The sequence below is a fragment of the Heptranchias perlo genome, chromosome 11, assembly GCF_035084215.1.
Source record: "Heptranchias perlo isolate sHepPer1 chromosome 11, sHepPer1.hap1, whole genome shotgun sequence".
Taxonomy (NCBI): Eukaryota; Metazoa; Chordata; class Chondrichthyes; order Hexanchiformes; family Hexanchidae; genus Heptranchias; species Heptranchias perlo.
In genome coordinates, this window is record NC_090335.1 from 41632017 (window position 1) to 41655288 (window position 23272).

The window sequence follows — 23272 nt, forward strand, 5'->3', positions numbered from 1 at the left end:
AAAAATTTTGCTAGTACCTTCTACTTTGGTAGTGTCTTCTATCTCGGGCCTTTTTCAGTTGTCTGTCTGAATTTTACTCCAGGCCTGGAAAGTCCAAGAATGATCCAGGCTGCAATTAAATAATCATGTTTCCATAAAATTGAACATTGGAAAATTTGTGTATTCATTGTATAAAGAAACCATCTACTTCATATTTTGTAAATAAAAATGAAATATAATTATTCTTTTGAAAATCCAGCAGGACAAAGTTACACGTCTTTCTCCAGTTTCTACAAAAAGCTGACCCCTTTCTTGTACGTATGACCCAGGAACCTTCAAAAGAACATTGATGCTGTGGAGACTGTTGAAGAATGGCAAGGATGATTCTGGGACTTAGGATTCTTAAGTTGTGAAGAGAATCTCACAGAATTGAATTGTTTTCCCTAGGAAGGTTATGCTAGAACTCTATAAAATACTAGTTAGGCCTCAGCTTGAGTACTGCCTACAGTTCTGGTCACCACATTACAGGAAAGATGTGATTGCACTAGAGAGGGTACAGAGGAGATTTACGGGGATGTTGCCAGGACTGGAGAATTTTAGCTATGAGGAAAGATTGGATAGGCTGGGGTTGTTTTCCTTGGAACAGAGGAGGCTGAGGGGTGATTTAATTGAGGAATACAAAATTATGAGGGGCCTAGATAGAGTGGATAGGAAGGACCCATTTCCCTTAGCAGAGAGGTCAATAACCAGGGGGCATAGATTTAAAGTAATTGGTAGAAGGATTAGAGGGGAGCTGAAGAAAAATGTTCTCACCCAGAGGGTGGTGGGGGTCTGGAACTCGCTGCCTGATAAAGCGGTAGAGGCAGAAACCCTCAACTCATTTAAAAAGTACCTGGATGTGCACCTGAATGCTGGAAAGTGGGATTAGGCTGGGTGGCTCATTTTCGGCCGGTGTGGACACGATGGGCCGAATGACCTCCTTCTGTGCCGTAAATTTTCCATGATTCTGTGATTCTAGAGAAAATAAATTCAGAGGAGACATGATTCAGGATTTAAAATGCTGTGAGGATGGATAACATAAAATTAAGCAGGTTATTCAAAATTAACCAGCCACCAACAAAACATGAAATCAGAAGAACATTTTTATTGCACAGTGATGTAGAAGTTGCAAAGCCACTAGGTTACGTATCTCACAGTAGTTCGACATGACATTTTGAGCAATGGGGGAAAAAGAGGTTTTATACATTCGCACATAACCGAGTGCAGCTGTAGGTAATTGTACCAAGGACTAATGTCTCACATATTTGACCCTGGTGCATGCTATGATCATATGCTTGGGGAAATTGTATTGACAGACAAGTCATATATTTCTGTAGCATAATATATCCTCCAGCAACCTGGTTCAACATGTGGTGGTTAACTTTTTGTATTTGAACCACTGCACTCATAAGACAGGATTCCAAGTGATGGCATTGCATGGTATAGAGTTCCACAGGCTGCAAAAATGTTATGCGAAGCTTCAGCATTGGCATTCTGTGCAGATGTTTTGGATTGGGGGTATGGCTGAAACTCACACAAAATGCCAAACTCATCGTCAGTTCGGCTGTGATTATACTGCATGTGTTCTGATTCTTCTAAGTTGAAAACACTTGTAGCGACTGAGAATGTGCAATACATCTGCCCTGTATGATATCATGGAGAAATAAGTACTGCTTGTTCACACTGACCTAAAATCAGCTACTGCTTTTAAACGGTACCTCCATATAACTGCAGCAATACACTTGCATTTCTGAATTTGTGTGATAAGACTGCCTGATTATCATTTCACATTTTACTTGTCTAGATTCCCCAGTGAATGACTGTCAGTCACAGGGCTGTTGTGATTAGCCTGATTACTCCTGTAGAAAAACATCTAAACATCTAAAAACCTTGAATTAACAGCATCAGAAGGCTATTAACATTCTTTCAGTCTGCATTAGTATCATCCCTTGCCTTAATATGCAATGATGGACAAAAAAAAGTTATTTACCTCATCACTAATTCAGACACAATACACAGATACTCAAGGTTACGAGTAAGTACAATGTTTAGCTAAAACCTAAAGCAATGAATACCAGTCCATTTGAAATCTGTTAAATATTAACTCAGTGACTTTCAAAAACTCATCTGATTTCCATTTGATAAAAAGAATCATTGCTTGAATTAATAACCGTAGGTAGTTTAATTCAGAAAAATATGTGGGATCTACGTAGAATTCCGTCTGAAACATTGAAAACAGCTTCATTAAGAAAGTGACTCAGTGGCTAAATGCATTCCTATGGTGCTGTGGGTTTGAGCTTCACAACAGGGTTTGAATTCACAATCTAGGTTGATACTCCAGCGCATTACTGAAGGAGTGCTGCAATGGCAGAGATACTGTCCTTCAGGTGGGATATTAAACTAAGGTCCTGCCTACCTGTCCTGGAGATTCAAGCCCTGGCCAACATTCCTCTGTCAATCAATACCACCAAAAGGTAGAGTAACTAGTTATTCATTTTGTGGCTGTTCATGGGCTATTCATGATACAGAATGACTACAGTGCTTGTCTACCTAACAAATTTCTGAATTTCGAAAGTAATTAATTATGTAAAGTGCTTGAAATAGTTTTGATGTGACAGGATGCTATATAAAGGAAAGTATTGTTAATACAAGTCAACCAAACACCACAGTAAAATGGCTAATAAAGCAGAAAATGCTGGAAATACAGTGTACTCCTGATCAGTTGTTTTTCTCTAAAAATAAAATTGAAATTATTCAGTAATTCAAAATAAGCAACTGGAATACAATAGTACTGGGCTTTCTTAGCACAGATCAAATTCCAATTATCCAGTATTTTGAATTTAGAAGTAGTCTGTACAGAGCAGGTCTGTTAGTATCCAAAAAGAGAAAACATATAAAAAGAAAAAAGCAAAGTAGCTGTAAACAAATAGGAGTTCCATATTTTCAACACCAGGGGATGCTGTTGCATGTGCTCCATAACTGCTGAAATTAAACAACTGCTGAATGTTTTGTTTTTTTATTCAATGAATCAGCATTCTTTGAACATGATGTGGAGATGCCGGTGATGGACTGGGGTTGACAATTGTAAACAATTTTACAACACCAAGTTATAGTCCAGCAATTTTATTTTAAATTCACAAGCTTTCGGAGGCTACCTCCTTCCTCAGGTGAGGAAGGAGGTAGCCTCCGAAAGCTTGTGAATTTAAAATAAAATTGCTGGACTATAACTTGGTGTTGTAAAATTGTTTACAACTTTGAACATGATGCAGCGCTGTGATGTTGTACAGGAAGGAAAAACTATTGAATTTCTCTAGGAGTAAAAGGTGTAGTATTCTAGCCCCCAATTTTGTTTCACAAAACAGTGAAAAGTGAAGTCGCACAGAGAGGTTCCATCTCAAGAGTAATAGAGTTATGGATTGTTAATAGGCAAGACCATTGAAATGGACAGCAAAATGGGTTCAGGGATGCATTAATGGAGAGAGAAGGATTGAGAAGTAGGACAGTAGAATTTCCAAGTTGCTCATGGAGGTGGTGGGATCCGTGCTGTAATGTATTAATATGTAAAATTGGGGTTGTTACCTTCTGGTGCTTTGAAATTAATAGCTGTTTGCAATCTGGGGAGAAGCACCAGTTTGACCAGAAATTAAAGGGGACTAATAGAAAAAGTTTGTGCAATAACCAAAAATGTTGCTGCTGTTCAGAGCTGCTGGGTTGTTTGGCTGATTGAAGTCGCCCATCTCAAACAGTGTCAGATTGAATTTCAAATGTTCCTTCCAGTGATCAATGGCAGTGTCAAACATTGCAACATTTCAAATGTTTTCTTTACATTTTCCAAACCAGTAAAATAAATCTCACGGCAAAGAGTTAAAAAGCCAATATTACAAATTGAAAATTTGCGTGGTTCTTATTTCTTACACCATATTTACATGCACTTGACGTTCACTTCATCTTATCTTGGCTGCGCATAGGTATGTGAAAATACTCCAAACTGACTGTTTCCAATGAGATCCTGATGCCTTAGTAGTAAAAATACTGTAGTTAAGTCCATCCTACTCTAAACTAAATGGTTTCAGAGCAAAAACACCTGAGAAATTCTGCAGGGTCTGACGAATGCACAGGGATCAATAATGTGAAGGCCGGCACCCTATGCACTGAAGCAGATTGAGTGTGGACTCTTTGTATTATTAGATACATAGGCCTCAAGCCTACCTTGCACCCAATGCTCACTGCACCTCCCAATGCAGCCAGCCAGAGGTAACATGCTGGAGCCTCTGTACAAAATATGTGGGTGGCATATTAAAGCCCTGCAATTCATTTAAATTAGGAGGCCTCCACATAATGCAGCTGAAGCACCTATTGTGGTGCTTTTAAGAGCCTGTTTGGAACCTAATTTAGGACTGCCCTTCATTTTTCCCGCATTTTTCTTCAGCCTTCACTGACCACATTCACCAAGCAGACTTATGTCCCCAGTTGCTATAAGGGAAAAAAATAGCGGCAAATGTGTGAGCAGCCAGCAGCCCTTCACTACAATCCTGGCACCACCAGGGACTTGAGCCCATAATCCAAGCTTTCAGATGAGACGTTAAACCGAGGCTTCGTCTGCCCTCTCGGGTGGATGTAAATGATCCAATGGCACTATTTCGAAGAAGAGCAGTGGAGTTCTCCCTGGTGTCCTAGCCAATATTTATCCCTCAACCAAAAACAACAGATTATCTGATCAATATCACATTGCTGTTTGTGGGATATAAGAACATAAGAAATACGAGCGGTAGTAGGCCATACAACCCCTTGAGCCTGCTCCGCCATTCAATAGGATCATGGCTGATCTATTACCTCACCTCCACTTTCCCGCCCTGTCCCCATATCCCTTAATTTCCTTAGTGTCCAAAAATGTATCGATCTCAATCTTGAATATAATCAACGACTGAGCATCCACAGCCCTCTAGGATAGAGAATTCCAAAGATTCACAACCCTCTGAGTGAAGAAATATTTCCTCATCTCGGTCCCAAACAGCCGACCCCTTATCTTGAGACTATGACCCCTAGTCCTGGACTCTTCAACCAAGGGAAACAGCCTCTCAACATCTACCCTATCAAGCCCTCTAAGAATTTTATATGTTTCAATGAGATCATCTCCCATTCTTCTAAACTCCACAGAATATAGGCCCATTCTACACAATCTCTCCTCATGGGACAACCCTCTTATCCCAGGAATCAATCTAGTGAACCTTCGTTGCACCCCTTCTAAGGCAAGTTTATCTTTAGGTAAAGAGACCAAAACTGTATACTGTATTCCAGGTGTGGACTCACCGGAGCCCTATATAATTGCAACACGACGGCGTTACTCTTATGTTCCAACCCCCTTGCAATGAAGGCTAACATACCATTTGCCTTTTGAAAATCCAAATATACTATATCCATTGGTTCCCCTTTAACTACCCTTTTAGTTACATCCTCAAAAAACTCTAATAAATTTGTCAAACACGATTTCCCTTTCATAAAACCATGTTGGCTCTGCCTAATCATATTATGATTTTCTAAGTGCCCTGTTACTACATCCTTAATAATAGATTCTAACATTTTCCCGACCACTGATGTCAAGCTAACTGGCTTATGGTTCCCTGTTTTCTCTCTCCCTCTTTTCTTGAATAGCAGGAATACATTTGCTACCTTCCAATCCACGGGTTCTGTTCTAGAACCTGGGTATTTCTGAAAGATCAAAATCAATGCATCATCTATCTCTGCAGCTAACACTTTTAAAACCCTGGGATGTAGGCCATCGGGTCCAGGGGATGTGTCGGCTTTTAGTCCCATTAATTTCTCCAGTACTTGTTTTTACAAATATTAATTACTTTAAGTTCCTCATTCTTATTGGACCCTTGGTTCCCCACTATTTCCGGTATGTTCTTTGTGACTTCTACTGTGAAGACAGATACAAAATACTTGTTTAATGTCTCTGCCATTTCCTTATTCCCCATTATAATTTTTCTTCTTGCTTCTAAGGGACTCACATTTACTTTTGTTAATCTCTTTTATATACTTGTAGAAGCTCTTACAATCTCTTTTTATATTTCTTGCTAGTTTACTCTCATATTCAATTTTCTCCCTCTTTATCAATTTCTTGATCATCCTTTGCTGATTTCTAAAACTCTCCCAATCCTCAAGCTTACTACTCTTTTGGCAACATTATAAGCCTCTTTTTTAATCTAATACTCTCTTTAACTTCTCTAGCTAGCCATGGTTGGATCATTTTTCCCATGGAGTTTTTATTCCTCAAGGGAATGTATATTCGTTGAGAATTATGAATTATTTCTTTAAATGTTCACCATTGCTTATTTACCATCATATCTTTTAATCTAATTCCCCAATCTACCTTAGCCAACTCGCCCCTCATACCAACGTAATTGGCTTTGTTTAAATTTAAGACCCCAGTTTTGGACGTAACTACATCACTCTCAAAATCAATGTGAAATTCTATCATATTATGATCACTCTACCCTAGAGGATCCTTAACTATAAGATTACTAATTAACCCTGTCTCCTTATACAATACTAGATCTGAAATAGTCTGTTCCCTAGTTGGTTCCTCGAATTATTGTTCTAGAAAACTGTCTCGAATACAGTCCATGAACTCGTCCTCCAAACTACTTTTGCCAATTTAGTTTGCCCAGTCTATATGAAGATTAAAGTCCCCCATGAGAGAGTCTAACCACCTCCCCTTGACATTCAACGGCATTACCATCGCCGAATCCCCCACCATCAACATCCTGGGGGTCACCATTGACTAGAAACTTAACTGGACCAGCCATATAAATACTGTGGCTACGAGAGCAGGTCAGAGGCTGGGTATTCTGTGGCGAGTGACTCACCTCCTGACTCCCCAAAGCCTTTCCACCATCTACAAGGCACAAGTCAGGAGTGTGATGGAATACTCTCCACTTGCTTGGATGAGTGCAGCTCCAACAACACTCAAGAAGCTCGACACCAGGACAAAGCAGCCCGCTTGATTGGCCCCCATCCACCACCCTAAACATTCACTCCCTCCACCACAGGTGCACAGTGGCTGCAGTGTGTACCATCCACAGGATGCACTGCAGCAACTCGCCAAGGCTTCTTCGACAGCACCTCCCAAACCCTCAACCTCTACCACCTAGAAGGACAAGAGCAGCAGGTACATGGGAACAACACCAGCTGCACATTCCACTCCAAGTCACACACCATCCCGACTTGGAAATATATCGCCGTTCCTTCATCGTCGCTGGGTCAAAATCTTGGAACTCCCTTCCTAACAGCACTGTGGGAGAACCGTCACCACACGGACTGCAGCGGTTCAAGAAGGCGGCTCACCACCACCTTCTCAAGGGCAATTAGGGATGGGCAATAAATGCCAGCCTCGCCAGCGACACCCACATCCCATGAACGAATAAAAAAAAAATTACCCTTGTTACATGCTCCTCTCATTTCCTAATTTATAGTCTGTCCAACAATATAACTACTGTTAGGGGGCCTATAAACTACTCCCACCAGTGTTTTCTGCCCCTTGTTATTTCTTAACCCCACCCATACTGATTCTACATCCTGATTTTCTGAGCTAAGATCCTTTCTCACTACAGCCATTATCTCACCCTTTATTATCAGGACTAACCCCCTCCCCCCAGCTTTTTCCATTTTGCCTATCTTTTCTAAAAGTCAAAAGGCTCAATTTTAAACTGAAATTGCAGGTGCGTTGGGGGCGAGGGGGCGGGGGGGGGGGGGCTGCAAAAATTGCAGAAATGCAGAGCGGGTTCAGAAGCCGGCTCCAACCCGCCAACTTCCGAATTTCCCACAGACGCGCCTGTGTGCGCGCGGGCATCCCGAATCCGGAAGTCCTGCCAGCAATTAAAGCCGGCGGGATGATAGTTAAAGAACCAAATGTACCTCATTGAAGTACTTAAGGCACTTTACTTCTAACATACTAGGTATTTCGAATGAGTTTTAACTTGGGCGGCTTTCCCACGGCTTCTGATTCATGCCTGGTTTCACCAGGTGTGAAGGGCCAGATCAGGCAAAAATAAACCAAATAAATTAAATAAAAAACCATTGCACAAAAGTTAAAATACAAAATCAACCTACCATTCCACCCTGCTCCGAAGTCCAATGTCGCCCTCTCCGATCTCCCCCTCTTCCCCCCCTCCAATGTCCCTCCGATCTTCCCCTCTCCCACTCCGATCTTCCACTCTTCCCCACCCCCCCCCCAACGATCTTCCGTTCCAGCGCTGGATGACGTCTCGCTTTCTCTCTCTCCTCCCCCCCACCCCCGCCCCCGGTGTTGCAGCGCCTGTCGGCAGCCAGCATGTCAATCAGGGGCTGCCGGGCGCAAAACCCGCAAAGAAGTTTAATCACCATCAATTACATTGCGATCGCGTTGGAAACAGTACGTTTTCTTTATTCGGGTTTGCCACGTGCACCTTCACCCGCCCCCCCTCCCCCGCTGTCAACCCGCCACCATTTCAAAATTGAGGCCAAGTACCCTGGAATATTTAGTTCCCAACCTTGGTCACCTTGCACCACGTCTCAGTAATGGCTACTAGATCAAACCCATTTATCTCTATTTGTGCCATTAATTCATCTATCTTGTTACGAATGCTTCATGCATTCAGATATAGCACCTTTAATTTTAACTTTTTACTATTTTTCCCTGATGTGACCTTAGTCACTAATGTCCTATTACCTTTGTTAAACTCTCTGTCCCTTCCTGACACACTCTGCTTTTTTTTAGCCCAAATCACTACTCTGCTATAGGCTTGACTTTTCTCATTTGACTTATAAATTTACCCTTACCTGAATGCTCCCCCCTTCTTATTAGTTTAAAGCCCTATCCACCATCCTAGTTATTCGATTCGCCAGGACACCGGTCCCAGCCCGGTTTAAGTGGAGCCCGTCTCAATGGACAGCTCCCTCTTTCCCCAGTACTGGTGCCAGTGCCCCATGAATTGAAACCCCTGCTTCCCACACCACTCTTTCAACCATGCATTTAACCATCTAATCTGTTTGTCCCTTTGCCAATTTGCGTATGGCTCAGGTAGTAATCCAGAGATTATTACCTTTGAGGTTCTGCTTTTTTAATTTGGACCCTAGCTCCTCAAACTCCCTCAGGCAAACCTTATTCCTAGTTCTGTCTATGTCATTGGTTCCTACGTGGACCATGACAACTGGATCCTCACCCTCCTCCTCCAAGTTCTTCTCCAGCCACGAGGAGATATCCTTAACCCTGGAACCAAGCAGTCAACACAGCCTTCGGGACTCCCGGTAGCGGCTGCAGGGAACAGTATCTATCCCCCTGACTATACTATCCCCTAACACTACCACATTCCTTTTCGCTCCCCCTACTTGAATGGCCTCCTGTACTAGTTGCCGTGGTCAATTTGCCCATCCTCTCTGCAGTCTTTGTTCTCATGCACACAGGTAGCAAGTACCTTGGGCTCGATTTTACAATGGTGGGGGGTTCCCAGCAAGGGGGTGAAGGTGCGCGTGGCAAACCCACATGAACAAAACTTACCATTTCCAACGCGATCGCATGTTGATTGCTGATGATTAACGTGCTCTCTAGGTTTTGCGCCCGGCAGCTAGCCTGATTGACAGACTGGCTGCTATCGAGCTGCAACGCGAGGGGGGGGGGCGACTAAAAGAGAGAGCGAGATGTCATCCGGCGCTGGAACGGAAGACTGGGTGGGGGGGGAGAATGGACGATCCGGTGCTGGACTGGAAGATCGGGGGGAGGTGGAGAAGGGAAGATTGGGAGGGGGGAGAGGGGAAGATCGGGGGGGGGGAGAGGGGAAGATCGGGGGGACATCGGGGGAAGATCAGGAGGTCATGGGGGGTGAAGAGGGGGAACATTGGGGGGTCAAGAGGGGGACATCGGGGGTGATCAAGAGGGGGACATTGGGGGGGTCAAGAGGGGGGCATCGGGGGCATGAAGAGGGGACATCGGGGGAAGATCGGGGGGTGGAGAGGAGGATATCACAGAAAGATCGAGGGTGAAGAGGGGGACATCGGGGGGGTGAAGAGGGGGACATCGGGGGGGTGACGAGGGGGACATTGGAGCGGGAGACATGGACATCGGACATCGGAGCAGGGTACAAAGGTAGGTTCATTTAGTGTTTTCACTTCCTTCCATGGTTTTTTATTTAATTTATTTAGTTTCTTGTTCCCTGATTTCAGGCGTGAATCAGAAGCAGTGGGCAAGCCGCCCAGGTAAGTTAAAAATCCTTCTAACTACTTAATTTGTCATAGGTAAAGTGCCTTAAGTACCTCAATGAGGTACATTTGGCTCTTTAACTGTCATCCCGCTGGCTTTAATTGCCGGCGGGACTTCCGTTTTCAGGTCGCCCGTGCACACACAGGTGGGTCCCTGGGAAACTGGGAAGTCGGTGGGTTGGAGCCAGCTTCCGAACCCGAACGGGATTTCCGCGATTTTTGGAGCCCTCCCCCCCCATCCCCAACGCAACCACAATTGCCTCCTAAAATCACCCCCCCTTGTATCTGTTGGACAAGGAAAAAGGCTGAGGCTCCTCCACCACTGCAACTGGGGTCCCCTTACCTGCCTGACTCGCAGTCACAGCATTCTGTCCCTGACCACTAACCAAATCTAAACCACCTAACATAAGGGGTTTGATTGCCTCTTGGGTCAAAGTGTCCAGGTAAATCTCCCCCTCCCTGATGCATCGCAATGTCTGCACCTCAGACTCCAGCTCAACAACTCTGAGCCAAAGTTGCTCAAGTTGCAGATACTTAATACAGTTGTGGATGCCTGGCATCACGCTGCTGTCCACAAACTCCCACATGCTGCAGTTACGGCACACCACCTGCACTGCCATCCGTATCTAACCCTGTTTTATTTGTTAACTTAATTGAAGTTTTTATGTAATTAATTCGCTTGGTTAATTTTTGTTACTTTTAAGCTAATTCATTTATCTAGTTTGCATTATTCGTTTAATAAGGTATTAGCAAGTTATAGGTTCCTAGTTTAAACCACTCCCCTAGCTTAGAGAGCAAATAAAATGTATTACACACCAACCAGTCATCAACCTCCTATCCCGTGACGGCACTTTTTGACCTTTTTTGATTTCCCAGGTCCTCTCCCACCACTCTCCGCTCCCTCTTTATGTGTGGGCCGCTCACCTCACACACCCAGGTCCTCTCCCGCCACTCTCCGCTCCCTCTTTATGTGTGGGCCGCTCGCCTCTCACACCCAGGACCTCTCCTGCCGCTCTCCGCTCCCTCTTTATGTGTGGGCCGCTCGCCTCACACACCCAGGTCCTCTCGCCTCACACACCCAGGTCCTCTCCTGCCGCTCTCCGCTCCCTCTTTATGTGTGGGCTGCTTGCCTCTCACACCCAGGGACCTTGCTGTGCGCAAATTGGCTGCCGCGTTTCCTACATTATAACAGTGACTACACTTCAAAGTATTTCATTGGCTGTAAGGCACTTTGGGACGTCCTGAGGTCATGAAAGCTGCTTTATAAATGCAAGTTCTTTCTTCCTTTCTTTACCTCACCAGAAACATATTTTCAACCCCATGGTATTATGATGTGCGTGTGAGCAAAACACTACAAGATAGAAATTCTTTTCTGTGTACAATTTGGGCAAGAACGGTGCAATACAAGTGACCCTGCTGACTAAACTCACATGGTTGTTCCTGTCACATATTCATAACTTACATAAATTGTCAAATTTTCCACCCACACAACGACCCGAGGGAACACTCACACAGCAGAAGCTAGAGAGCTGGAGCCATTTAAACACCTGTGAGGGAAGGGTTTTAGATCTGCCAGATGCCTGTAAAATGGAGGGTTCTTGCCCAAGCAAGATTTACAGGTACTGCACTTGAAGTCATGCTGAACGAAGGGAACAAAGAAAGCCTACCTCTTTAGTACTGAAGAGTACTCTTCTGAGAAACAAGTCTGGTAGGAGATGACTGACTAAATAATACAGTCAACAATACCCAGATGACCTGGCTCCAAATACGCAAAAAAATGGCAAGCCTGAAGAAAGCTACCAAGACAGAGATGTCCTATAGTTCATGTACCATGTAGCTACCTCAAGAATGCCTGTCAGAAAGTGGGGCCAATTTTTGAGCCTGCTACAATTTCTGGTCGCTTTCCACTCTGCTCTATTATCCATCAAGCTCTGGGGCTAGTGATAGAAGTTTCTATCTGAAACAAAGAAGGATTCATGCATACTTTTAAATGTGGCCAAATGATGCCGTTAGGTCATTGACACAATTTTGCATGACAAGTTCCTATTTTCCAGCACAGCCCATTGGCAGTAGTTGGAGTCCGGCAGTCCTTCCAAATGAGAAGAATTGGAAGTTTCCAAGGAGCTGATCTAATCGTTCTTTTTTGGCTGCAACAAGTGATTTGGTGATAAGTAAATCAAAAGCAAAATACTGTGGACGCTGGAAATCTGAAATGAAAACAGAAAATGCTTGAAATACTCAGCAAATCAGGCAGCATTTGTGGAGAAAGAAACAGAATTAATGTTTCAGATCGATGACCTTTCGTCAGAACTGAAAGAAGTTGAAGATTAAACATTTTTTTAACAAGCACAGAGCCAGGGAAAGGGGTGCGGTGGGGGGGGGGAGGTGGTGGAGGAAGGGAAGGGGTGGAAATAACAAAAGGGAAGGTCTCTGTTGGGTGGAGGGCAGGAGTGATTAAGTGACAATGGAGATGATGGTGCAAGGCAATGAGGGTGGTAATGGGACAAGCAATGAAACAAAAGATGGGTCTAGAGGAGCTGTAAATGGCAACACCAGAACAATTACCAGTATCTGCTGTCCAAAAAAGTGAGAGCAGTGGTTATGATCTGAAGTTATTGACATCATTGTTGAGTCCGGAAGGTTGTAAAGTGCCTAATCAAAAGATGAGGTGCTGTTCCTCAAGCTTCCGTTGAGCTTCATTGGAACAGTGTAAGAGGCCGAGGACAGAGGGATCAGGGTGGGAGTGGGACAAGGATTTAAAATGACAAGCGACCAGCATATCAGGGTCATGCTTGCGGACTGAGCGGAGGTGTTCAGCAAAGTGACCACACAATCTGGGTTTGGTCTCCCTAATATAGAGGAGACCACATTGTGAGCAGTGAATACAATATACTAAATTGAAAGAGGTACAAGTAAATCGCTGTTTCACCTGGAAGGAGTGTTTGGGGCCCTGGACAGTGGAAAGGGAGGAGGTGAAAGGCACCTTGAGGCATAAATGCAAAACTACGCCCGGAGAAAAATGTAAATAACCCCAATTTGTGTGCAATGTTGCATTTTTGCCTCTTTGATCTAGACCTAAGAAAATTAGGCCATCACATTATTTGTTAATAGTCAAAGTTCATTTATATAATGGTAATCTTACACCCTGTTTATATTGTAGTGCTTCAATTTGAAGTGTACAGAATCCTGAGGCACCTTATCCTCGCACATGTGCAGTTATTCAGTGTTGCTGAGTTCTCCGTGTACTATAAACAGAGGAAATTCAGCACCAACAATGCCAGTTTATGTTACCAATTCAATATTGATGGTAAGACTAGAACCTTCCTTTTCCAAAGTTGCTTTCATATTATTTAACACTCCTCCTAGCCGCCAAAATCTTCCCACCCACTGCTGGTTGTTCAGTGCCCCCCCCCCCAAGATTGTCTCCTCCGTCCCTTAAGGGTACACTTCTGGCTGGACTGTGTGGAGGAGCCGCTGGGTTTCCTGCCTCCACCCGATTGGCAAGCTGATGCCATCGGGCAAGGTGGCGTGATTGCTCCACCCACTGCTCACCTGATGTGTATGCAACCCGAAAATTGGACTCAATGGGGGGAATTTTAAACCCCCAGGATGGGCGGGAGAGGGGTGGGGGGGTGTTAAATTCTTAAAAATGTGAAACCCGACCCCAAGCCGCTGTGAACACCCCTACTTCTGGTTTAACTGGGGCTGGTTGGGGGGCGGGCGAGTAACCTGCTCTCGGGAGGTGTGTCAATAATTTAAATATGTTAATGAGGCTGCGTGCCTCAGATTTTAGTAGCCGTTTGGATTTAACGGTGGGAAACCTGGCAGCTAAAGAGGGGCAAGAACTGTCGGATCCAGCGGGTAAGTGCTTTTCCAACACTGCTTGAGGGCCAGGAGGAGCAGGGGTGCTTCCAGCGGCCCCTCAAGCTAACCTGTCATGACCTGCTTCCCTCCCTGCGATCTCCTGACCCCGTTCTCGCCATCTCCAGACCCTCTCCCCACGACCGGCTGACCCCCCCACCTCACCCATCATCCGATCTCCCCACGATCCAATGTTGATCACCCCATAATCTCTTACCCCTGCGATCTCTTCTTCCCCCACCACCATGATCTCTTCTCCACCCCCACCCCCGGAATCTCTCCTCCCAACACCGCGATCTCTTCCCTTCCCCCTGCGATCTCTTCCGCCCTCCTCTCCAGTCCCCCTCTGCGGCCTTCTACCGCAGGGCTTCCTGCCTGACAGCCGGCCAGCCTCTCCATCTGGCCAGCTGCCAGGCAGGAAACAAAGAAACAAAATTCAAATGAGGTCCTGCCGTTAAACTCGGCAGAACCTCCTCATACCCCATATTTCCAGATTTTTCCGGCCGCTAAAAGTCACCCCTGCTCCCTCCCCGCCTCCCTATAAATATCAGGGCCATTGTCTTAAGTCACATGTAAAGTGCCACAAGAATTTCAGTGACCTGGCCAGACCCAGTACGGTAACACATTGGCCACTTCCCCATTTTTGCCTTGGGCACCATAGACACCAGCACACTCTTCGCCATCTAAAATTAACAGTTGCACTAATAGTCCTTGATACTGTATTCTCTTTTAGGGATCGTACAGTATATGTCGTCATCTCCCCTAACAGCAATTGCTTGCACGCTCAACCCTAAAACCCCTCCCTCCACTCCTCAGTTGCTAGCCTCGACCAGTGGAATACTGTATGGATGCTTGCGTTTTAGTGCCAGATGCAGCCACTGGAACGTGTACTTTGCCTGAAATTCCTAAAGAATTACGTTTGAAGTCAGTCACACGATAAATGGGTTTATCTGTTTTGGAGGTCTTCTGCAGTGTATTCATTCCACACAGTAGAGATAAATAGCTTCCATCCAGTTGCTTTTGAATGCAGAATGTTTCACTCATGAATTTGTCAAACATAATAGTTCAGTGGAACAATCAGTAAAATTCAAGCTTTATATATTTGAATACTAACAATTCAAAACAATTTTCAAGAAAGTTGCATAACAGCTTTGGTTTAAAATATATTTATCTCAGCTGCTTATATTCACTTCCTCCTTGCCCTAGAATAATGTTATTAGTAAATAGTTGCTACTTTTTAGTCTAGAGATGAAAACTCATAATTATTTTCATGCAATTAGAATTAGTTACTTGCATCTACAATTTTGTACGTGTAAAATGGCCAATTTTAAAACTTTGGTAGAATAGGAGCATAAAATTTTGAACTCTGTTATTTAAAAATGCTGAGATATCGATTGTTGTTACTGTAATTGAAAGGTCAGAGTCTCTATTAGGCTGTTTACTCAGCCAGCAGACTGGCTCCATATTATACTGACACCCCATTTACTTTACAGGATAGCTTCCAACCTGAGTAAACTATCAGAGGCAACCGTTTAAAGTAAGCAAACTAACTGAGCGGTTTCTGGAGCGCCTCTGGCTGCTGGGTGTTAGCAACAACAAAAATAAACAGTTGCCACCACTGGAACTTAAATTAGGTCCACTCTATCAGATCTAGCAATGGGAAGACTAATCTCAATACAGTTTTTTCCATTGCAGGTCTGTGGAGGCCTTGACCTAACATCAGGGAAAATCCCAGCTGGACTGGCAAAATTGTAAATGCAACTTTGCACTAACCATATGTGTATGAGATTAGCAAATGCACGTTTGGTTTAAATTGTGTTTGTGATTGTGGAGCAATTGTGCATATGTTGATCTCACATACGCAGTGATCCATTGTTGCTGAATCTGCTCTGCACCATAAATTGAGCAGATTTGGCAGCAGAGGAACCAGGTTATTCTGTCAAAGCAATTCCAGTGGATCTGGTTCTGCAATGTAAATTAATTATGAGACACAGGCACAGTTTAGAGAGACAGGCTGAGTATTTTAGTTCCTAAAACATACAAATAGGGTTAAATTCATTACAGAAATCAGAATGACTTTGTTAGACTCTGTCTGTCTCTCACACTTTATTTATATTACAGAAGCACCTCCATTGGAAGTACTTCTGTATTATAACCCTGGAATGGAAATAATACAGTTTTTCAGTGTACCATTTTGTTAAAGCTTTTATTGTGTTCATTTTAAACAAATGTTTTCAATATCTTTTGCATAGGTACTGAGCAGTGAGCAGATCTATGACATTTGTTGAGCAATCATTGAGTCTGGGAAGCAGTATGCAAAGAAGAAATGGCCACAGAATGCTTCATAAGTATTAGGCCCTTTGGTCATGTAATCTGCAACACCTGTCGGAAGCTGAATAATAAGTGGAGCATTTTCTGTCCCTTTATTGCCTCCAGACTCAACGGGCACGATTTTAAAATGCCGGTGGGATGGCAGTGGGGGGGGGGTTAATGGGCGTGCGGGTAACCCGGATAATAAAATCTTACCGTTCCCCACACGATCGATGCCTCTTAATGTTGTTTCCGGGTTTGCTGTCCAAACGCTGTGCAGCGGGCGGACTGCACACCCGCATGACCTGCTGTCAGCTGGAGCGTCTGGATTTAAAGGGCCATTACACCAAGGGCTTTTGCTGGAGCAAGGAGCAAGGACACAGAATGGAGCAGCAGAGGAGCAAGCCAGCTCCAAGATTCAGCAACGCCTCACTTGAGATGCTGCTGGCCAGAGTGAGGAGGAGGAGAGAACAATTTTATCCGGCCAACAGGAGGAAGAGCTCTGCCTCTGCCACCAAGATGGCTTGGCTCGAGGTGGCAAAGGAGGTCACCAGTAGGAGCAACACCTCCCGCACTTGGGCCCAGTGCAGGAAGCGTTTCAATGACCTAACTAGGTCAGCAAAAGTGAGTACACTTACTGATTCTCCTACATTCCGTGTTCTACATCCGCCCCCCCCACCCCACTCACATCATTCTGCTCTGCCAAAACTACTCCATCACATCACTCCTCACACCCACCTAAAGCTCATCCTCAACTTACCTGCGCTTCCTGAGCACTTCCTCACCTCCCCATTTGCAAACCCACCACTACCACTCACCCCAATCCTGATCCAATGTGATGTCCCTGTCTGATACTCACCCTCTGATGCATCTCTTTCACGGTCAGCCTCACCCAAAGCAATGCATTCACCGGCTGACCATTTCACCCTCACTCACTCACACGTCTATACTTTCTTCCCTTGTAGGAGAAGAGAGCACAAAATGCAGAAGAGAGTGCAAAATGCACGCGAGAGGGCGAGGACTGGAGGGGGTCCATAATAAATAGAGACGGAGAAGGAGGCCCTGGAGATCAGCCACACCCTTGAGTGCCTTTCCGTCAGGGATGCCAAGACTGACACCCCACAAACGTCTGGTGACACAACTTTAACATTCATCCACACAATATGAATTGAAGTTTACAATGGTTGGCATGTTGAATGCCTCAGTATGCTCATCGCAACATTACACATCTGCGATGATGCTTAATATTGCCTTCTGTTCTCTTCCAGGCCCTTCAACGACTGCAGTGATGGGTGAGGGCGATTCCTCAGAGGAGCTCCCAGCCTCTGAAGGCGCACTGTCACATCACAGCGAGCCATCCACCAGCGCAGATATTCACACCTCGGTGGTCCTAGTAGTCAGTTGGATTGTCACTTGGTGAGTCACCACACACAAGTGACCACGAGCAGACACTGGTGGCAGGGGCAGCTGTGGAGAGTCCGTGTCAGTGGGCACACTTCTCTCCAGGCGCTGCTCAGCTGGACGTAGATGCTGAACCCCGGGGGCCACCCTTTAAAAGGAGAATGATCGAGGGGCAGCAGTACACTTGTGAGGTACTGGAACAGGTGCCACACACACTCTCCACAATAGCGGAGAGGATGGAGGAGTCCACCTCCAGCGTGAGTGGAATGGTGGCACAGATAAGTGTGGGAATGTCTGAAATAGTGGCACAGGTAAGTGTGGGAATGTCTGCAATGGTGAGAAGGCTAGCCTCCATTGAGCTTCAAGCATGCCTCACAAATGAGTCCATTCAGGCCCTGACAATGACTGTTCGGACTCACGGTGAACAACATTCTGCCGCCTTAAACAGGCAGACAGAAACTTTACAACACGGCATCCAAGGCATCACACATGTGCTCCAAACTGTTCTCTAGCAGGGTAATAGGAGTGATGTCGGCCTGGCCCAGGAGAGGGATGATGATGAAAGGGGACATGGAAGTGGGGACGCCACTCAAAGCGCTTTCATGTCTCACCTGTTGCCCCCCTCTCAACCAGTACCCGCAATGCTGCCTCCTCTCTAGGTGGCCGAGTCTATCCCTGCACAGGTGGAGCAGTCTTTGGAGGGGCCCTCACAGGCTCCAAAACCCAGAGGGCATAGGCCAAAAGCATCTAGGCAGTCAGGGCAGGGATCTGAGCAACCATCCACTACCTCTGCTGCAGCCAAAGGGGATGCACCACGTAGAAGTAGTAGGAAGAGAAAGGCTAAGCTTTAGTGATCATGAAGGGTATGCACAAGGGTGTTTATCATTTATATTTGTTTTTTGTTAAATTCACATTAAATGTCATCATTCTCAGCAGTATTGCCACTTGCCTATTCTTGATTGCCTTTTGTGATAGCGCCCTTTCATGTGCTTCACCATGAACAGCGAGACTTGATGCCACCCATTGGGTGCGTTCACAGTGGGTGTATGTGTAGTTGTAGGACTGTTTTGTGCGGTGGGGGGGAGCTGGTTTTGGTGCTGCTCTTTCCAGGTGGTCTGAGGACTGGACTATCCTCACTTTCCATATGAGCTCATGAGAATCGTTCAAATATTAGTGACTCCCTGGCCACACGAGCAGCCAGATGAGCAGCTGCTCTGCCGATGGGTTCCTCCCCCTCCTCCTTGTCCTCTCCCTCGACCTCCTCCTTGTCCTCCTCCTCCTCAATGTTGATGGCAGATGTGGATGCTGGATGAGGGCATGGGGCCTTATCAACCGGTAACCCTCTCTGTTGTGCCATGTTGTGCAGGACACAACAGACGACTATAATTCGACCCACTCTCACTGGTGCGTATTGAAACGCTCCCCTAGACCGATCCAGGCACCGAAATCGCAGCTTCAGCAGTCCTATTGTATGTTCAATGACAGACCTGGTGGCAATGTGACATCATTGTATCGACACTTTTCCTTGCTGATGGAGTTCCTCACAGGTGTTATGAGCCATGTGTGCAGGGGGTATCTCTTGTCTCCGAGGAGCCAGCCCTTAAGGCTGTTTGGTGCGTGGTAGGGAGGTGAGATGTTGGATTCCCTCAGAATGAATGAATCATGGTAGCTGCCAGGGAATCTGGCACACATGTGAAGAAATCTTTTCCTGTGGTCTCAAACAAGCAGCGCGTTAATGGAGTGATATCCCTTTCTGTTGATGAATAGTCCTGGCTTGTGTGGAGGTGCGCAGATTGCTATATAGGTGCAATCGATTGTGCACCCTGTACCCGTGGGAAGCCAGCCACAGTGTGGAAACCCACTGTCCTCTTAGTCTGGATGAGGTCATCCCTGGGGAAGTTGACATAGTGGGACGCCCTGTCTTATGCGCTTGTGGGCAGATGACTGAGAGACTCCGGCGATATCACCTGTGGCGCCCTGGAATGATCCAGAGGCAAAGAAGTTGAGGGCAGTGGTCACTTTAACTGCAACCAGCAATGCAATGCCACCAGGCCCAGTCGGGAGCAGCTTGGCATGAAGGAGGTTGCAGATGTCTGTGACCACCTGACGACTTACTCTCAGCCTCCTTAGGCACTGCTCCTCTGAGAGGTCCAGGAAGCTCAGCCTCGGTCTGTAGACCTCTCACGAGGGTAGTGCCTCCAGCTCTCTCTGTTGTTGCCCTCTCTGCTCTTGTGCTGGTACCTGTGGCACACCTCTGTGTGGTGGAGCTGCAAGTGGCAGAACTGCACGCCGTGCCTGGCGAGGATGGTGATGTTCCTCCTCCTCGGATGTACTGGTGAATGCAGCCATTGTGGGAACGGCACACGCACCCAGATGGCTGTGGGTCGTGCACGTTTTTTGGCGGGTTGGAGCTGGGATTCCTTCCCGCTCCAGAAAATCCCGATTTTGTTTGCCCCCCCCACCCGCCCCCAACACACCCGCACTTGGCTTTTAAAATCGTGCCCAATTACTCAAATATTCTCTTTGCCAATCTCCCATCCTGCACCCTCCATAAACTCCAACTCAGCCAAATCTCTGCTGCTCATATCCTATCCTGCAGCAACCTATATTGGTTCCCAGTACGCAACATCTCAAATTTAAAATTATTTTGCTTATCTTTAAATCCCTCCCTATTTCCAGCCATACAATAACCTATTAGCTCTTAATTGCTCTGACTCTGGCCTCTCGTGCATCCCCTCTCCCTTTGTGGAGGCCACTTTGTGTGCTGTTGCTGAAGGTTGATGTTACTTTTTCTGAACATTGATCTCTAGTACTTTGGAGGTTCAGTCAGGACTTTAGTTGCTAATTTAACTCAGTTCCAGACAAACTACTGATTTGCATTGGGGACATGGATTTCCCAATATTAACACATATTCTTGTGCTATGAAGAGGAGAAGGAGGATATGGAAGAGGATGAATTGGAGCCTTTTAGAGTCAGGCATCATAGAAGGTGTTTCTTCTCTATCTACACATACCCACTCACCAGGGTATACAGACCTAGAAGGTCTTACTTAGACTTTTCTGACAATCAGTGCCTCAGAAGGCTGCATTTCTCTCTGGAGGTTATTGGGGAAATATGTCAACTGCTGGCTGAAGAGCTGCAGCCAAGAGAACAGAATTGTCTGTACCAATCAAGGTCATCTCTTTACAGCTGGATCCTTCCAGGCAGCATCAGGTGACATTTGTCACATTAGTTAGGCAGCTGCTCATCACTGCATCAAGAAGATCACTGATGCTCTATTTGGGAGGGCTGTGCAATTCATGTATTTCCCTAAAGGGGCAGACAAACAAAGAGGGAGGGTTCTCTGGTTCTGCAGAATGGCAGGGTTCCCAATGCAAGGAGCAGGTGGCACTCAAAACCTCAAATGATCAACCCCTAAATTTTATGAATAGGAAAAGCTTTCATTCTATTAATGGCCAGCTAGTGTGAGATGCCAATCACCTTATCCTGCATGTCATTGATAGGTACACAGGCTGCCATGACGCTTTCATCCTGCAGTAATCCACCGTACTAGCCTTTGTGACCCAGAACCTTGTATCCAGATGGTTCATTGGTGATCAGGGCTAACCCCTGCAGTCTTGGTTGCAGGCTTCAGTAAGGCTTCTGCAGAAAGACGTGCCAACAGATACAATGAGGCCCATACCACTACAAGAAATGTCACAGAGAAGACAATTGGAATTTTCAAGTCCCATTTTGGGTGTCTGGATAAATCTGGTGTAGCCCTGCAGTACAGCCCAGCAAGAGTCTCAGGAACTATTGTAGCTTGCTGCATTCTGCATAATATCACAATGAAGAAGAAAGTGATGATGATGAAAATGAGGTGGAAGAGCATGAGGAGGTTTCAGAGGAAGGATCAATGTATGACAGGACAGTCAGAAGCTATAGAAAGAAGGGTACAACTGATAACCACTGCTTTCAATAAATAAAATTTAACTCATCGAATAAAGTCACTTCACACCTGCCTGTTCTCCCACCATATAAAGTCTCTCACTGTCAAAGACTTAGACCATATTCTTTCATAAAATAGAAGTATATATTTCCCTGCCATCATCCAAACCCCCAAAAAGAGAAAGCACATGCAGAAATGAACTTGGAACTTTATATGCACAAGCTGCCTTTATTTTACAGAACAACATATTCTCTAAAAAGTGCCAAAAATCACACTGTCTACAATTACTTCTTAATACTGTTTCTGCCAAGCTAACTTAATTGCTTTAGCTCCTAATCTACTACTTCTATGAGATGCTCCTTGAGTGAGATGTGGTTGAACAGTGAGTAGCCGGGATGACCTCCTCAGAGCCTTAGAGGCCTGAGGCGATTCTCATCTCAGGGAAGCAGCTATCACAGAGAGACCAGTTTCCTGCAGCCTTTCTCTTGCAGTAACAAGGGGAGACAGGCTTGTGTCTGAAACTCTCTCATGTGTAGACTTTGGAGGGGACCATAAGGCAACAGAGTCAATATCACTCTCTAGAGAGACAGTGACATCAGTGCCCACTCCTTGCTTCCCACTGGAGCTGGGCACAGGCTTAGATGAGCTACTGGTCAGTGTTAGTACAGATCAAATAAACCCAATGAGCCCTTGCCAGTCTTGTGACATTGACCTGCTGAAAGCATCTCTATCAGTACTGTTAGTTGCCACTCTGGAAGCCACCATTGTCCTTAGAAGCTCTTCCTGGGGTCTGGGTGCCACAGAAATCTCCCAGACTGTCACAGTCTCGAGGCATTCTGCAGGTCGTGGGAAACTTCCTGCAATGTGTTTTAGATGCAGGTAGTGGACTAGTCCCATTTGTCTATCACCTCAACCATTTCCATTGCCTGCACCTGAAATTGATCATCAGTGCTCAATTGGTGGAAACCCTTCTGAGTCATCAGCTACTTCCCTTCGAGCGGGTATCTCTGTGCTGGTGCTTGTGCAGCTAAGTTTCCATAATGCAATTGATGAGGAAGTGCAAGCAATTGAGGCTGTGGTTTTGGCAACTAATTCTCCAATGGAAGTGCCTAGGTGGTCATCAATGTGACAAGCCTCATCTTGCAAGGCATCCCCCGTGATGTGAACACAGATTAACTTATTTAGCTCAACACACAGTGATATTCTCCTTTCGAAGAATAGTTTCTGAATGTAAAGGCATTGCAATATGAGAAAGCATAAAAAGCTGAGACCACCAATGATCAGCATTTCCCAGCTCCTGTCAACCTTCTGTTACCAATACGCATCCAACCTTGCAATGTCGCACCATTTCTCCTGTCTGCCTGCCCATGATTTGCAGTGCCTCCTTTTCATATGTGCTCAGGGTTTTCAGCTTGCTTCTCCTCCCCCCAATCCCCACGCTGTATTTTTTGGAGACTGGTTTTAGGTATGGGATCTCCTGCCCTCAGTGACCAGCAGTCTGCCTCCTCTGGCCCTCA

General features: G+C 45.5%; 1 protein-coding gene and 1 pseudogene across 1 annotated transcript in view; one reads left to right on the forward strand and one right to left on the reverse strand.

Annotated features, from left to right (window-relative positions):
- LOC137326943 (gamma-aminobutyric acid receptor subunit rho-3-like) overlaps positions 1 to 16692 on the reverse strand; it is a 65071-nt gene extending 48379 nt beyond the window's left edge. The window contains exons 1-3 of the mRNA XM_067992318.1: positions 16642 to 16692; positions 872 to 993; positions 18 to 109 (exon numbers count right to left, since the gene is read on the reverse strand). The gene's annotated coding sequence lies outside the window, so the exon portion shown is untranslated. The remainder of the gene's footprint in view (positions 1 to 17; positions 110 to 871; positions 994 to 16641) is intronic.
- Positions 1 to 23272, forward strand: part of LOC137326835 (lanC-like protein 3) — a 56264-nt pseudogene that overhangs the window by 9929 nt on the left and 23063 nt on the right.